Source organism: Pituophis catenifer, unplaced genomic scaffold (genome assembly GCF_029215685.1).
Source record: "Pituophis catenifer annectens isolate HBS135680 unplaced genomic scaffold, rPitCat1.0.hap2 SCAF_2, whole genome shotgun sequence".
Taxonomy (NCBI): Eukaryota; Metazoa; Chordata; class Lepidosauria; order Squamata; family Colubridae; genus Pituophis; species Pituophis catenifer.
In genome coordinates, this window is record NW_027256882.1 from 242154338 (window position 1) to 242173166 (window position 18829).

The following is an 18829-nucleotide window of genomic DNA, read 5'->3' on the forward strand; positions in this document are numbered from 1 at the left end:
CACAGACTGCTTGCCACCACAGCTTGTTAACCTTCTACACAAACAGTTTATTTAGCTTTCAGGCTGACATCATAGAAATCACCTCTAATACATCAAATGGATATGAGAAGAAACTCAAATGCAATCTGTCTCAAAGCTCTGTTATTTTAATGATTAAAACTTGGGGCTTTTAGTGCATAGTGATTTTAACTTATGCAAAGTAGGCTCTTCTTATTAGAAAAAAGTGTTCTACTTTCTGTAGGCTGGATTTGATATTATGAATCTTTTGAATAAATACAAATTCTGAGAAAAATATTCAGTCAAAAAAAGCTAAAGAATATGATTATTTTAAGCAAACATATTACTATTTAATAGCAATAAATTTATTTCCCAAATTTATCTTTCATTGCTTATTTGGAAGTGTTTGGAATGGCTTGCTGTAGATATGTCTGAATGCTATAAGGCCTCTTTTGGCTTTATTAAAACTAGAAATACCATGGTAGTTAGCCAGCAGTCCTGCTTCATCATCTGATATTAATTAAAGTCAGTTGGTTCAAAAATATGTACATCTGTACACACAAAAGATGCTGTAGTTTAAATATCTGCATGAAATCCAATGGAGCTTTCTTTCAGTTACATCACAGACTGACTTGTAAGGAGTCAGACATGTTCAGAAGTTTTGCATTTTCATTATGCCTCAGTAGAGTTTGTTTTAATAATTTACCTTGTGATCATCAGATAAATTTTTATACAGTCAGCCATGCCTTGGTGATATCGCAATTAGATTAATACTTTATTCCATGCTATGCATGATAATTTTCAATTTTGCAAAATGTGATATTCCGTGATATACAGTAGGTATATACTTCTTTAACTGCATGGAGGAAATATACAGGGAGATATATATTCCTGTATGTATATTCAAGAAGGATATCTCTGCAGAGATAGAATGAAAGAGTGTATGGAAAATGCATAGTGATGTATAAGTGGACTTGGTAAATACAATGAAATAACTTGTTCGATTTAAACTGACTTGGGCGGTTTTGAACTGGAAGACCAATGGTACACCATTTCTAAATGTGCATTTACTGCTGATTGCTTATGAACCCAAGTTATCATTAAAAGGTTGAAGACAGTTCAAGGGTTGGCTACATGAGAAGTTATATCTGTCCTGATGAACCTGTCAGAAAACTGAGATTTGGAGAAAATTTTCTGAAAATGTTCTCATAAAGGCCCTTTTATGTTCTTATGACAGAATGACAAGAAATAAGATATAAATGTAAGAGGAAAAATAAATTCATGTGACCTAGTTAAAAGCTTTACAATAGGTGAATTCTGAAGATCTGAAAGCATAGGAATTCTAAATTTATCACTGACATTAAATGAATAAGAGATTATGATTGCACCTAATGACAGATCCTTTATCTCTCTATAATTAAGAAGGTGCATTCATATGTGAAAGGTGAGTGCTCGTCTTTCTAATTTTATCATGCTAATTCACATAAGAAAAAGATATCAGATAAAGATGCCCATGGGCAGAGCAGGGAACAAAGAGCAAATGATGCAGGGAACACAGGCAAATGATGACATATACATCATGACAAATCAAGACAAACAATGCCACATATATTTATATACAACATTATGATGCAAGTATGAAAAGCTGGGGCCCAATGTTTAAGTCTGTTGAGATTCATCTGGATCTTAACCCTAACTTCTGGGGTGTTGGCTATGTTTCAGAACTCTCTGAAATAGCTTGTTGTATTTTGGGAGACATATAAAATGTAAAGTGATGAGCTTTGCAATAGCTCATCACTTTAAGATAGAACTGATTTAATGCTAAAACCAACAAATTAAGTTTTAGGCTAAACTTATTCTAATGCCTATTTTTCCAAACAAACATAATGTGCCTCACTGAAAAATTTGGAACATCATTATCTTCCTTATGGTCTTAGATCTCATGGAAATTTAATGGAAGATGGATAAAAATAAATGTAGCCTTTTAAAGGTTTGTTATGCTTTATTTATTACTTAACCTTTTATGGATTCCATTCTATTCCATAAAATGCTATGAGAGAATATTGACTATAAAAAGCTAAGATGCCTCGAGTCTAGTTTGATTTTTAGAGACTATATGGACAGTTGATATTATAATGTTGATCTTAATGCCAGAAAGCTGTTGTTTTTTTGCTGCAAAATACTAACTTAGTTATTACTACTGTAGAAACCACCCCCTTGAAACCAAACCAAACCAAACCAAACCAAACCAAACCAAACCAAACCAAACCAAACCAAACCAAACCAAACCAAACCAAACCAAACCAACAAAAAACAACCCCCTCCTTCCAACACCATAAAAGACTTAAATTCCACTATTGAATAATTGGAAAGAAAGGTTTTAGTGGATTTGTTGAAAAAAAAACTATGGTACATTGAACACAATAAAGTTTATTTTCATTTATTTTTTAAAATGATAATGAAACAATTAACACAAGAAATAATTATATTATTGGTTAATTGATTGATTGATTGATTGATTGATTGACATACATTAGGTACATAATGTAACATAATGACCACAGAAAGCCTAATAGAAAACTTAATAGAAAACCTGATAACTGAGAAATTCAGCTACTTTAATTCTTTTGAACTGAGCTGAATATGTGAAGTTCTAATATTTCTATCATTTAACAAATTCTAATATTTATAGCATACATACATATTAATATTTCTGCTCTTTTGGATGTAGTACATATTCCACTAGTTTTAACTCCAAATTGTATAACAGCCAAGATGATTCTTTTTCTATTTTGTCTGTATATTATTAATTTATTTTAAATCTACCATAAAATGAAGTAATAACTATTATGTCCTAAGAAATATTTCTTAAAATTAAAAAGGAGAATTATAGATTTTTTAGTTTTCCTCAGTATGCTGTTTTAAGTATCCTTTTAGTTAATAACTTATTCTAGGTATTAAATCTGTCACATTCCTTTTACTTTGACCAGTGCTGAAGAATTTATTGGAAAAGACCTAGATATAACCTAGCAATTTGAAAACTTGTCAAAGATATGAATCCAATTAGTTTCTGTACAATGTTGACACATATACTTTGTGTCAAAGTGTGACATCTGAACAAGTCATATTTAATAACAAACTCAAAGTGATGGCAAAAATTACAAAACACTCAGTCTCTTATCACAATTCATTTTTTGAAAGAGTGTCACCTTATTTTGTTTGGTTGGATAAAATATTTCCTAAAATGTCTAAACAAAGAACAGAAATTTTGGTCAGAAATATTTTGCTCCGATTTCCTCCCCGACCCTACCCTCCATCCCCCCAAACTTCAATCTTCACCTAAGATTGGGAACGAAATTGCTTGCTGAATTACACACATTAAAACATAAAACTTATTCTTGCAATAGAAAATGATTAATTATTTTAAAATTTCAGATAAATACTGAAATACATATACAGAAATACATTTCTGCATATGAAAAAGCTATCTATTCCTCAGCAGAATGTATTTATGGCAGGAATGGTCTTTCTGTGGCTTTTAAAAAACGTATTTTTTATGTTTAAAAAACCTAAATTTAGTTTAACATGAACTAATTGCAACATGATTGTTGATATATATAAAAGTGTGCTGCAGCATCTTAAAAGGAGATTGGAATGGAATGGAAGAAGAAATAATGGCACTTAGAACCAAATAATAGTATAACTTTTTCAAAGCAGAGATCAAAAATAAGAATTATCAAAATCCCTTCAGCAAGCAAACCAACTTGCTAATAGTTTGACTTCCATCTCCCTTGTGCCTCCAGATTTCGGTGTGTTTCCTGAATCTATTCCAGAAAGTTGTAGCCTAGACCAGGGGTCTCCAACCTTGGCAACTTTAAGACTTGTGGAATTCAAGTACACAAGTCTTAAAGTTGCCAAGATTGGAGACCCCTGACCTAGACTACACCCCCAGCAAGGAGTAGAAAGAAAGTTTCCTTCCAGGGTGGAAGTTGTAGCCATAAATGGTCCCATTCCAGAGACTTCCAAAGATATAATATGGTAATTTTCTCAAGTATAAGGAGACGCCGATTCTGCACTCTGAAGGGTCCTCAGTGGGACATCAGGGTGAATGAATCCTTTGGAACGGGGTCTCCAAACCCCCCAGTCTACGGTCCGGTGCTGGGCTTTAGCCTGTTCAGAACTGCGCTGTAGAAGTGGTGGGCAAGCCCGTGTGCAAAGCTGCATTTGTGAAAGCAGCATGCTCCTACATGCGAAATCATCTCCTTCCCCCATGTGCGTGCATAGCAGTTTGGATAAATTATGGATGTGCATCCAAAATATACTGAGATCATATTTGCAGATGATGATCCTGCTTTCCCTGTCACCCTCACCTATCCTTATTGCACGAAAGAACAAGGCATGCAATTGTAGAGACGTATTTTGAATGAGCAATGCATATACATATCTTCCCTTAATATTTTGGATCACTGGTTTCTATTTCCCATAGGTAGCATGTGTGCCAAATTTTAAACATTTGCAGGTGCTTACGAGAAATGTTTTGTGGTCAAATCCAAGACTGAATCAAAGAAACAAAGTCCTCATATAAGCAATGGTCAAAATTCATTGCAAAAATCATAACAGTGCAGTACCTGGGACAGATGTTCAAGAAATGTTTTGATCATTTATGAAATGTTAGTTATATCTTAGCAAAGACCTCTATTGGTATAAAAATGTTATTATTATTTTTTTTAAAATTGACTTGACATGTCTTATGCTCTATACTATTGAGCCAAAAAGTGAGGAGATTGTGACTTCTAGTCCTGTGTTGGGTATGAAGACAAGTGGGTACTTTTGGGCAGGTCATTTTGTCTTAGTCATAGAAAGAAGGCAGTGGTGGACCACTCCCAAAATTGCTGCTTAGAAAACTGGATTTATCTATATAGTCACCAGGAGTCAAAACTAGCTGAAAGGCACAAAGAAACAAACCAAACCTTAACCCTATCCACATTTATGAATGATATATGCCCTCTGAGTATCAACTGTTATGAAATACTCATCTTTGCCTTATATCCTGTCAAAGAATTGGAATATGTAACACACCTTCTACCTGAATGGACCAGACAGGTGTGTCTAGAACAGGAGTCTGCAACCTTAAGCACTCAAAGAGCCATTTGGACCCGTTTCCCACAGAAAAGAAAACATTGGGAGCCACAAAGCCTGGGTGGGTGTAGCCAACTCGATGTCACTTACTTCCACCAGTCACATGACACCCCCCCCCCAGCCATGCCTACCCAGCCGGTCATTAGGGCAGAGAACCAGTTGTTAAAAAACACCGGGAGCCACAAAACCCTTTTGACATCTTTTTCCCCTCCCTCCCTCCCTCCCTCTCTGTATCTCTCTATGTCTCTGTCACTCTCTCTTTGTATCTCTCTGTCTCTGCCCTGGCCGCTTCTCCATCCCCCGCCGTCACCGTTACCTTCTGAGGCCAGGCAAGGAATGACTGGTAGGGGAGGGCAAGGGGTGGGGCCAGCCACTGGTGGGATCACCCAACAGGGAGCCACAGCAGAGGGCCCAAAGAGCCACATGTGGCTCTGGAGCCGCAGGTTGCTGACCCCTGGTCTAGAACATATGGAACACATACCCCTAATTAACAACAGGAGGACAGTTGAAAACACTAACAAATCACTTTCAATCAAATGCTGAGATACTCAAGGTTCCAGCAGAATACATAGTGATCCATTAAATTTAAAGCAAAGCTTTACTGATTGTTCTTACGCTCACTCATTTTTTCTCTCTCACATAATTTACTCAAATCTTACTCAACCAGTCTGGACAAACAGTAGCTGGACAAATTATCAGATTTGAAGTCAAACATATATGGAAATTCAGGATTAAGGAAGACCGCACCATCAGACAGCAAGTTAGAGTTTCTGCTTATCCTATAAATGTTCTAAAGCAGAGAGATGATATACAATGGTCCTACTTCCTGCTCTGCTCAGCTATATTCCATCTTTCACTCCCTTTTCTTTATTTCATATTGCAAGAATAGCTACGCTTTTGCTCTACATCAAGTATCTGCCAAACCAACTAGTGAGAGATGGTATAGAAACAAGAAAGAGTGGGGATTGCATTTTTTTAAATGGAAGGGAATTGGGAAGCTTCCACATTGTGACCCTAATTTTAGACGCTGGTAAATGTTTTGTTAGCATACCAGGTTAAGACAGTGGAGTAGAACTTCATGTCCCCATTGCCCTTTATGTTAAATGATGGCAGTCCCACATTTGCTGAAAGAAATTGCCTATTGGGTTAGTAACAGCTCAACAACAAATTTGCATGTTGACAACAGTATTCAGAAATAATACCCCCATTTTAAGGATTTGGCTTGGTAAATTCTTTTATCTGTTTCATCTCTATAAAACCCAAGTACATAAATATAATGCTCATTATAAACTATAATATTCATTCTATTAGTTAAATAGAATTAACTAATAATAGTAATAATTAACTAATTAATAATAATTAACTAATAGTTAAATATTAGTTCTAATATACTCTATGAGTTACATTTCTCTGTATTTAGGAGAGTAAAACATGCAATTGTGTCCTAAAATGGCCCATTGGCTCTGTTCCTGAGAATTTTTATCTCTGACTTGATTTTTATGACAGCAGTATGGATTGACAACAAGGTAAACTGTAATAAGAGATTGTCCTCACAGTCACAGGAAAACAACGTTTACACACTTCTGAAAAGGAAGGAAAGGCTGTAACACTATTAATGGAGTAACACTGGCAAGCCGCAATAGAGGAAAAACCTGCTGTGAAGTATTTCATTTTTGTGAGACTTTTAACAATTTAAAGAAGAAATAGTACATAATGGAAGTTTGGCTTTCTTAAGGGAGTCATAAATAAAATGGTGATATAATCAAAAGGACACAAGAAGAAAGACATGTCTGATATTTAATTCTTATTTATGTTCCCCTCCATAATTTATGACTTGCAGGCAAACATGGACGGTTACAAAATACAATAACTCAACCTTCTGTGTGTTTTCCTGCTGCACTCTGCCTGTTAAAACCTTCCAGTGCTTGAACCTGCTGCTTTAATTTACTGCTTTCTCTTCAGTGATTAAAGTGGGGTTTAAAAAGGTCTTCAGAAAAAGTGGTGAGCTCTTGGTAGGATTTGTTACCAGAGCGTGGATCAATAGTGTGTTGCAGTTTAGGTCTCAAGAGTGGCCTCCTAAAGTGGCATGCTTGAGCTCAGAGAAATTTTCCATCATACCCTTCCAGAAACAGAGAGAGAAATGGAACAGTTTGCATTTGGTATGTATGTATGTATGTATGTATGTATGTGTGGATATGTGCACGATTGCCAGATACACTGCACCGAAGCGCAATAATCTTGCTAGCCATGGGTTTTGTACAGTGGCTTACTTTAATCATAGAGCTCTGGTGGCTCAGCAGACTAATTAACATCCACTTACATCTGCTGCCTGCAATTACTACAAGTTCAAATCTCACCAGGCTCAAGGTTGACTCAGCCTTCCATCCTTTCTAAGGTAGGTAAAATGAGGATCCAGATTATGGGGGCAATAAACTGACTTTGTATAAATATACAAAAGTATGAAGGCTATTGCTTAACGCATTGTAAGCCGCCTCGAGTCTCTGGAGAAGGGTGGCATATAAATCAAATTTAAAAAAAAAATCATCCAAATACAAAAGATACAAAAGTCAATTCATAGCCTTAACTCACTTAGCTGAGTATATCTACAGTTCAGGGATGGCAGGGAGGGATTGATGGCAAGGATTAAAAAAAGTCAAGATAGTGATCAACCCCACACAATAAAGCCCTTTTTGAACGTATTACACACATGTAACAAAAAAGAGCAGAGCTTCAGTTGTGCAGTTATCTTATCCTTATTTTCTTGAGCCATCCCTGAGTATACCTCAAGTGGTTGGGAACTTTCCTGGGAATTTCCCCTCTTTTTTCATCATTAGTTTCAGCCAGTGGTGAAATCCATTTTTTTTTTTACTACTGGTTCTGTGGACGTGGCTTGATAGGCATGGTGTGGCTTGGTGGGCATGGCAGGGGAAGGATATTGCAAAATCTCCATTCCCACCTCATTCTGGGGCCAGCCAGAGGTGGTGTTTGCTGGTTCTCCAAACTACTCAAAATTTCCACTACCAGTTCTCTGAACTACTCAAAATTTCTGCTACCGGTTCTCTGGAACCTGTCAGAACCTGCTGAATTTCACCCTTGGTTTTAGCCTTTCTGAGCTTTGAAGGCTATTGCATGAGACGTGGAAATGTCATTGTGATGTGGAATCCAGATTATTGGCTTGTTAGTTTTTTGTTTTGGTTTTGGGAACAGAAAGTGAAGACATCTATTAAAAGTTGTAAAACAAAACAGAATACATATCACAAAAATATGGCCCAGAAACTGGCTATTTACCATTTTTGAAAGTCTATATAAGACTTTCTCTATATAATATTTATATAACACATAAAAAGAGGCAAAGGAGGCTAACTGAACTATCTGGAGAAGGAAATGGTATTAAAATTAAAATCTTTTTTTATCTTTTTAATGGCATATTTTTCTCCAGATAATTCTTTTCTTGGGCTTGAAATGAAGATGCTGCAAGATCATTGTACATTTAATTCGTTTAAAAATGTTTGAACATGTCACCAGCTCTCACAACTAGAAAAGCAAATCTTCCTAGAAGGCAATAAAAGGGATTATTTTGACTTGCTGATAGGGCTTTGGTTCAATCTATTTTTCTATTTTGCCTTTTTCCCTTCCCTATAGAAATATTTGTGCCAACTTTCATTTTGTAGTTCAGTCACCCAATAGATCACTCCCTAGCCAAAGAAATAAAATGCCCCTTTTTGCTAACAGTTGGCTCTTGCTATTATAAATTCTTGAGAAAACAATAAATTAAGCATTCATACCTACAATCCTAACACCTAATTTTTCTTCAAAGTTTCCAGGGACATTACCTTAGAAAAGTTAGACTAATTTCAGATAGAAAACTAAACAGGTAATGGTAAATAGATGAGGCCATTCACCTAAAAAGTCCTAGAATGTAAAGTTGCCAATAGAAAACGCATCTATCTATAAGTATTTTATTTATTTATTTATTTATTTATTTATTTATTTATTTATTTATTTATTTAATTTATATGCCGCTCCTCTCTGGAGACTCAGGGCGGCTTACAATACATTTTAAAAAAACCATTCTAAAAACATTTAAAAAGATTAAAAAACATTAAAAACCTTAGAACACATTCACACCATTCATGGCCGGATCTCGCCAGATTGCAAAGCGAGATCAACGGCCCCAGGCCTGCCAGAAAAGCCAGGTCTTCACAGCTTTTCGGAAGGCCAGTAGGGTGGGGATGGTCCGGACCTCAGGAGGTAACTGGTTCCAGAGAGCTGGGGCAGCCGCAGAGAAGGCCTACCCCCGCGGGCCCGCCAGCCGGCATTGTTTAGCTGACTGGACACGGAGGAGACCAACTCTGTGGGATCTTACCAGTCACTGGGAGCTATGCAGTAGAAGGCAGTCTCGAAGATAACCTGGCCCTGAGCCATGTAGGGCTTTAAAGGTAATAACCAACACCTTGAATTTTGCAATGTTCCTAATGTACACTTTAGGAATTCTAATACAGGAACATATATTGTTTGGTGAACTATATTGCATGCTCAGTTTTTGTTATATTATGTACAAAAATGAATTTTGAATTTCATTCTCCACAAAATACAATTTATGACATAATAGTTTATTACAGAAACAGTTTGGTGTAATGTTGAAGGCATCAGGTTAGAAACTAGGAAACTCTGAATTATAGTCCTGCCTTAAATGTGAAGCCAATTTGATGGCATTAGACCAGCTTCTCTCTTTCAGCCCATGGAAGGAGGCAAAGGCAAGCCATTTCTGAAATCTTGCCAAGAAAAAATGCAGGGACTTATCCAAGCAGTTGCCAGGAGTTAACACTGATTCAAAAGTACAAAAATAATCATTTTATTTCAAAGAATGGGGACCTATTATTAGCAGTCCATAATTTTCCTGCCTAGGGGTCTTCAGGAAGATAAAAATCCACCTGTATTGAGTTTTGGCATTAAACAACCAAATCTGCACAGCTGTGAACTGAACTTTGGCATGATTTTTAATTCAAATTTTTGTAAGAAATGAGAAGTTGGTAGCTAATTCATGAAGTGCTTGGGCACCTCAAAATATTCTATATTTCAACCAAATGTATATTTACAATAAAAAAACACCAGGTAGTGCCAAAATTCTTCTAATAACTTGTTTCATACAAGAATCCCCACTCTGGAACTAGAGCCTTTTGTAATATGCTATTTTATACATTGGTTCCATGAAGGAAGACTAGAGTTTTGGTTTAAAGCTGAGTAGCGTGGAACAAATTTTTGTGATACACAGGATGTGTTGGTTATTTCTGAGACGTAGTCCAGATTCCTGTGGCATTCAATACCAATGAAGTATCTGGGGTGTCCTGGAATGCATTTTGGAAGCTTCCAGAATGTGCTACATTTTCATAGTAGCCATGCAAGATTTCTATAGCAGTTATTGATGTGGAAAATATTATCTGGAAACTAGAAATTAAAAAGCCAAGAAACTGTTATACTCCAGCTTTGGGAGATGACAGCTCCTATAATTCATAGTATCCCCACTAATTACAGTATCCAGAAACAAACATATCTTGAAGGGACCAATTGGAGAAGCTGGGATAGTTTGTATTATAGGTGCATTTATGTCTGAAACAATGTTCTAAAATGAATTACTTTAACTGGAACATTTTTGTAGATCATTTAAGGGCACTCTATTTAACAAATAAATATATAATTTTAGCAAATGGGAAACATCTTTTTAATCTTTTTTTTTTTGACAATTTGATCAGCAGTAGACATAGATGATTTAGAGAGATGTAGGATGTAACAGAAAAAGAATTATTCCTTAATACAAGTCTGCTTGCTTTGATCTTCAAGGCTAGGTATGAAAGACACCATAGTTTTATTTATTTACATTTATTTTCTCTTTTGAAAGACAGGCCCGGAAACAAAATAATATGAGAGCCTACTCAAATGCCTGCTAAATTTCCCCTTAAATTGAATTTCTCATTTTATCACAGAGCAATACTTGCACTGATGTTAGACAGGCAGCTAAAAGGTCAACAAGTTCCCTTGGTTTCCTTTTGTCAAGGGTTTTTGACTTGTCTGTGAATAAAGATCTCCCACAGGGAGGCAGACCTGAATTTCCTGTCATCCTGAAGACAGCAATGAATTTGAAAATGTTACAAAAAGCATAAGGGACTTCCAACCTACCTTCAAATGCTCTGTTGATGCCAATAGCTTCTCATGTAAACATGCATACTGAGTTGTTTTGGATTTGTTCTGTCAACTTTTGGTTGTGAAACAAATTGTACAGCTGCCCAACATGAATGCAGAATGAACCCTGAATGTTTTTCATTACTGTGCAGAGATGGATAAGAACATGGGACATAGCTGTAGAGGGCCAAAAGTAACAGTACTGTATTTTTAGTGCGATGCTTTTCTGTAGTCTAAGGCAAGCTAAGTCACTGATGGACTATGCTTGATTTATTTTCACCTGGTAGGTGTCTATGGTTAAAAATGTTTCAGAAGACAATATTACAACTATTTGTTGTTTTTTTTCTTTAATTTCTTGGGTCTGCAGGAGAAGCAGAGGCAGAGCCTAGGGGTGGAGTCCAGAAAGGAATCAGCCTGGAATTGTTAAATTGCCACCAGTGATCCAAGTCCATCCCCCCTTGAATTCCATTGATTGTTATCTAGCACCAGTTTAGTGCTGATTGTTAAGTTGGTTAGATTCTTGTGTATAGGCATGAGCAATTAATCATCTTCTGGAATGTAACGTATCCTAATTTGTGGTGCTTGACAGGATCTCTGTAATAACAACTCATAGACCCAAATTATGCATCATCAGAGCTCAGCATTTTGTTGCTAATACATTACATCCTCTAGCAAAAACCTTGTTCTGAACATATGAACACTCCATGGCATGGATTCCTAAGAAATCCTGTATTCCATCTATGCATACATTTAAAAAATAATACATATTATATTACTTAATAACTTGCAAATTGGGCGGAGGCTTCTTCATCAACATTGTCCCTTCCAGGTGTAATTTCTAGCCCCTTGCAACTGCTAGAAGAGGCTTCAGACTGCTAGAGATAGCACTAGAGATAGCACAGTACTGTGGCCCTTTCTCTGCTCTTAGAAGTGAAAGAGCGACATTGATTCATAAACCAATTTTTAAAGGTTGCTTTGCTTGTACCTTTGAAGATTTGCACAGCCATACTAAGTAGTAAGGTGATTTATATTCCAGTATGCTAACTTCACTAATGTAAATCAGAGCCTGATATCCTGTACTTGCAATGCCTATGCAGCTGTTATGGAAATGTATGGAGACAGGAATGCTCTATAGAATATTTTTCCAATGCCTGATCAGTAAATGTCAATTTTTTTGGTCAAACTATCCTTACATTGCCTGCATTTTCTGCTCAAAACTGCCCCTGCTCACATTAACTGTTTTCACAGTTAAACGGATCTTACAGCAGGAATGAAGACCAAGAAGAAAAAGCTGTTTCATCCATTCAGTGTGTTAATCTTCCCAAGCAGCTCATGAATTACATTCACCCAAAAAGAGACAGGAGAAGATTTATTGGTTTCCTTAATGCCCAGAGGAAAGTTATATCTTTCTGAGAGAAAATTAGGGATGATTTTCTAATAATTCATTTTCATTTCAAAATGTATAGTAGTCAGTTTTGTTAATTAAATGAATTATACAGAAGTGATCTAACATGATATAGTGTTCATCTGAAGTAGAAAAAGAAAGAGTGTGGATAAAAAGAGGGGGGGATGGAAGTCTCTAACAGCTATATTCAGCTTTGTTCCAAAATACTTTAGAAATCCAATCTTATATCTGGAAAAAAATTGTCTATTTTAAATGGAGATGAGAAAGAGGGAGGGACAATGGCTTGTTTTCCTTATGTAAGTTCAGAAAAATGTGAAATTAGTGACATGTGTCCTGATCAGTGTTTACCATATTTTTTAGAGTATAAGATGCACTTTCCCTCCTAAAAGAGACTGAAAATCTTATACTCCGAATGTAGTCCCGGCCATCCGCCCACCCTTCGGCCTCCGCGCATCCTCTTCCTGGCTGTAGAGATTGCCACAGACAATGGCTTGCGTTTTTGGGCTCCGCACCTCGTGTTTTCAGTCTCCAAACACTCTATTTGAGAGGCGTTCAAGGCTGCAGGGATCGCCAAAGCACATTGCCGCCGATCGCCGCCTTTGCGCATCGGTTTTCAGCCTCTGCATATCGCATTTTATGCCTCCACACACCCCGTTTTTGGTCTCTGTTTGTCGCGTTTTTGGGCTGTGATTGGTGGGGATATGCTTTAGTGATCCCTGCAGCCTTGAACGCCTCCCAAATGGAGCATTTGGAGGCTGAAAACGTGAGGCGCAGAGCCCAAAATGGTAACCCAGAACAGCTGCTGCCTTGTCTTACCGCTTCTGCGCTTCACCTGCTTTACTCACTGGAGCTCCCTCCCATGATCAGCTTGATTTTGAAGCTGCTTATCAGCCCCAATGAGGCTGATGACAACCAGCGCACTCTCACAACCAGCAAACTAATGTACTGAAGCTGACCAGGCTAAGGACGCTAGCCAGATGAATACCTGGTAGACAGAGGCAGATTTTTTTTCTCATATTTTCTTCCCCAAAAACTAAGGTGCATCTTATACTCTGGAGTATCTTATACTCCGAAAAATACAGTACATAGAAAAAAGCCTTACTGTTTTCTTCCAAGTGAAGGAGTGGTGCTTGCAGCCATAGATGAATGACATAATTGCTAAATTTAAGATGGCAATATGTTCCAACAGCTAACAAAAACATCTGTTCTCATTCTTTCTAGGCTCTCATAGTAAATGAATCTCTCAGTACTCTCTATGTGAGCCTGAATCATGGGATGAGGCCTTTATAGATATGTAATTTAAAACAGCCTTGGCTATGGAACTGAGAATTCTGGGATGCGTAGGCTAACATATGTCAAGGATCTGAGGTTTGGAGAATGCAGTATAAAGGATGCACACAGAGTTTCTGGTGAGCATATAGAATAAGATGACCAGACGTCTCGCTTTTGGCGGGACAGTCCCGCTTTTGAACAATTTGTCCCGCATCTTTTTAAAAAGTCCCGATTTTTGGAAAGAATGCATGACAAGCTAGGGAACGGCGCAGTGGTGGGTTGCTCCCGGCTGCCTCCTGAGTCCCAGCTGATGGCTAGAGGGAAAAAAACTGTTTAAACTCTTGCCACGGGGCTTCAAAGGGCCGCCCTACAGCTGATCAGTGTTAAAAGAAAACAAATGAGTAGACCGATGCCTGCAAAAACAGAAAAAACAGCTCCTTAAAGCTTCAGCATAGGTTAATTAGCACAAGTTGATTAGATCGGCTTCCTGACTCTCAGCTGATTTGCTCTCAGCTGTTTTGCTCAGGGCTCTGTAGTTGCTAGCTGCAGAATGCTGGAGATTTTTTCCCCCTAACTATGCTGAAAAAGCGAAACTGAAAGTAAAGCAGGGTCTTTGCTGCAATGTGGCAAAATGAGGCAGAGAGAGATTTCTTTTTCTTTTTCCTCACCAAAAAAGGTAGGTGCAAAACTGCAAACAATGGGAAATTTAGGACAAAAGAGGAGAGTTCAAGATTTTAAAACACAAAAGAAAAAAAGCTCTATTTAACTAGGGAATTGTAATAATTGAGATACTATTAATTGTATATAGTGTTGAAAGCAGAAATAGTTAAGTTGTGGTTTGGAGGAATATATGGGGGAAATTATTTGGTTTATTATTATTGGTAAATATAATTAATTGATTTGTAAGAAATTGGATTGCATGGAAATAATTGGAATATTCATGTTCATATTGATAAATATACATAAAGATAGTTATATAACTAATTGATTTATATTAAAATGTTGAATTTGTATTAACTGTATTACATAATTAACCAATGTGAGGATGGATATAAAAATAGATGACAATGCGAAGGGGTATAATATAGAATAGAAGGGAAAATTGAATTTGATTAAGATTAGAGATGAGGATGAAGGGTAATATTGGTTTTTTTAAAAAATAGATGAGGAATAAATATGGCAAAAAGGAAATATAGAAATTGTAAATTTAATTGAAATGACTAAACGCTGTTTAAATTTGTGAACAGCCAAATATTCTGTTCAAAGAAAATACATTGTATGTTTGTATGTGTGTTTCTAATTATTGCTATTTATTCATATTTGTTCTCTTTTATTCTTTAAAGTTTAACAATTCATTCTTTATCTTAATATCTTTATATTTGTTTGGGGTTGGCTTTCTTCCCTTTCATTTTTTTTTGTACAGCAATCTTTCTCCTCAAACCTACCATCTCTCTCTTTTCTTTCCTTCTTACTTTCTCTTCCTCCCCCTCTTCTTCTCCTCCCTACTTCCTCTTCATTTCTCCTTCTCCTCCTCTCTTCCTCCCTCTCTTACCCTCACTCCTACTTTAATTTCCCTTCCCTTCCTTCATCCCTCTCTATTGCTGTATCCTTTTATGCATATGGACTACTCAGAGGGCTGAAAAAGTTATTTTTGACTGGTCCTCACACTTTTGACCTGTCCTCGAACTTACGACTGTCTTCACATTTTACATTTTTGCCCTATCTTATCACCATGGTGAAGAGAAGCAGTTGTGAAATGAGTGACATGGTTGTTAAGAATGCTGTACGGGCATAAATGTGAGGATGGTCATAAGTGTGAGGACCAGTCAAAAGTGCGAGGACCTGTCAGAAATGACTTTTTTCTATACACATAGCCATGGCCACCCGGTCACATGACCAGCTAGCCACGCCCACCCAGTCACATGACCTCCAAGCCATGCTCACAAATGGTGGGTGTCCCGCTTTACCAATGTTAAAATCTGGTCACCTTTAATATAGAATGATTCACATGACTGTAGGAAGGGTTTTAAGGGCCTTGTCTCTTAGTACTGTTAAGTACTTGCAAACATTTTTGCTCATCTGCATTGTAAAGTATTGATATTGATTGTTTTCATAAGAAAGAAATATATTAATATGTTGTCTGAAGCTTTTATTTGACAGGAAGTTAACAATACATTCATTATTTTTTTTATCGCTGTGTAGTCAAGAATTAAAACCATAAGAAGATTTGGGGGATCAATTCTGACAGAATTTACATCCAAAATTCAAACGTGAATAATTTTTGAAAATTCTGCAACTTTTTGTGCATTATTATAGTCTTTAATTCATCCAAACAATGAGAAGCTAGGGGTCAGGATGCCCTATTTTGAAATTCCATGTTTCAGGATAACCTGAAATAACCAACCATGCAAAACTATGTAATTACTTGTGGCTTTAATACTCTTATTTCTCTAAGGAGCCTTTTGACTGAATCAATACTCAGTATAGGCAGGCCCTGGGGCTGGATCAGGAGAATGATAGTGCAGGTTTCACTTAACATTTAGCTTACAAAAGCAGAACGCTGATTCTTTCTAGGATCATTCTTATATTTGAAATACACTGATTATTTTTTATGCATAAAAATCAAGGTAATGTAATTGCTGTGCATTAAATGCAACTGACACCAATTGCATAGCACAACTTGGTATGCATTCTATATTTGTATTTATGAAGGTAATTTAATAGATAAAATGACAATTTTTCAATCTGGCTTTCAACAGAGTACAGGTAGTCCTCCACTTACAATCATAATTGAAACTGGAATTAAGATGGAAAGTTGTGTTGGTTATAAGTGGGTCATAATATGATTGATCCAATTTTATGACATTTTTCTGTGGCAGTCGTATGCAAACACAGTCTTTGTAAAGCTAACACCATAGAAAGAAATGGTCTCGTGATTTGTGATTTTGATAATTAGAAAAATTGAAATTGTATTTGCTACAGAAAAAATCAGAAGCTTCTTTTCATTTCTTTTAATTGTCTTTTGCTGCATCTTTTCTTTCTTTCTTTTGCTTTGGGTTTGTGTTATTTTTATTTTTAAATAAAACGTGTATACATACTGTATATAAACATACATATTCAATAAAATGAGAGAGGGGGGAGAGAGATATTATAAATAGATGATAGATGAAAGAAAGGAAAGAAAGAAAGAAAGATAGGAAGGAAGGAAGGAAGGAAGGAAGGAAGGAAGGAAGGAAGGAAGGAAGGAACTTGGAGGGCAAAGTAGTTATACCCCCATGTCATATTCTATGAATACAACTTTCACCTGATCTGGGAAGTGATCCAGGATAAATGAGAGATTATCCAAAAGGAAACCCTTTTGATAGCAATCCCTCAGGGTTTTATTTTCAAGGGACTAGATACTCATTGATTAATCTATTTATTTATTACTTCTTTCATTGCAATTATGCTGTTCCCTTTTAAAAAGCCAATTCCTAGAACACAAGGTTCTCTCTCTCTCTATAATCTCTCTCTCTCACAGACACTGAAAACTATAAATTGCAGAATGTCATCCAAAGAATGTGCAATTTTATATTAACAATGAACTATTTTTGCATATATATGAAAAGAAGGGTTTAATTTTAATCTAAGGTATGCTGTTTCAATGTAATGTCAAATAAAAAGGCATCTCTACTATTGAAAATACAGTACACTGCAAATGTTAGAATAAGTAAAGAGGACTGTATGTCATAAACCAAAATTATCCACATGGCATTTGAGATATTCCATTATGTCAAAAAGTGTTCTAGGAAAGAACATTTCTAGTTCTTTAGTTTTATTATAGCAACTGTGTATATAACAATATGGTAGAAGAAACTTCTAAAAATTACCCTGAAATTTTTGCAAACAAACAAACAAAAAAAGATTTTTATCTAGCGTATAATTTGATTCTGAAGTGCTAGATTTATTGTATTAATATGTACCCTGACTTTTAAAAATTGTGATCTCCTGTAAGCTAACCAAACCAAATCTGATTTTATCAACATTTTGCTGTAAAGCTAAGTAAAAATGTGACTCTGAAAAATGCCCTGATCCTGTTCAGTCAGGAACCTACACAGCAGAGATGCTATCGGGCAGGATTGATAGAAACATTAGTTACAACTTTTTTTAAAAAAAGCAAACTCTATAAGGCAAAACAAACCTGATATTATCTTTAAAGACCTCCGTCTTTTCCGGTCTTTCTGCTTTGTTTTGTTTTAGAGGCAAACTCTTGGATCATTATAGAATGGGAGATTTGATAGGCTAGATCAGAAGAACATGCTCTGTGGTTTAGACGAAGGGCTTTTTTTTTTTTTACATTCTAAAAGGTAATCTACAGAAAATCCTGCAATCAATCGCTTCCATGAAGAGGAAAAGGGATCAAGTGAGACTTACAGCGATGTGATCACACCTGTGTCTCGTTGGATCTCTGTGTAATATCAATGTATGCATTAAAGGGGCAGGGCTTCAAATGCATTGTCCTGCCCCCCTCCCTTTATTACTGTTTTAACACTGCTCAATAGATACAACTACAGCCTATGGTTCTATAAAATGTGTAATTTTCTGCTGTGTCAGTATAATGACACTGCCCTGTCATGTGACCTAACAACCTTCAGTCACATTCCAGTGAGGTTCTCCTGAATGTTCATGAAGCAGGGCTGTTTTTAGTTTCCTTCATTTTTCTTTGTTGCTTTATTAATTATTCTTACAGCTATGCCAAATCCTAGGCTAAAGTTCTGGAATTAGAGCTTCAATCCGCAAAGACAGGGGTGTCAAACTCGATTTCATTGAGGGCCACATCAGGGTTGTGTTTGACCT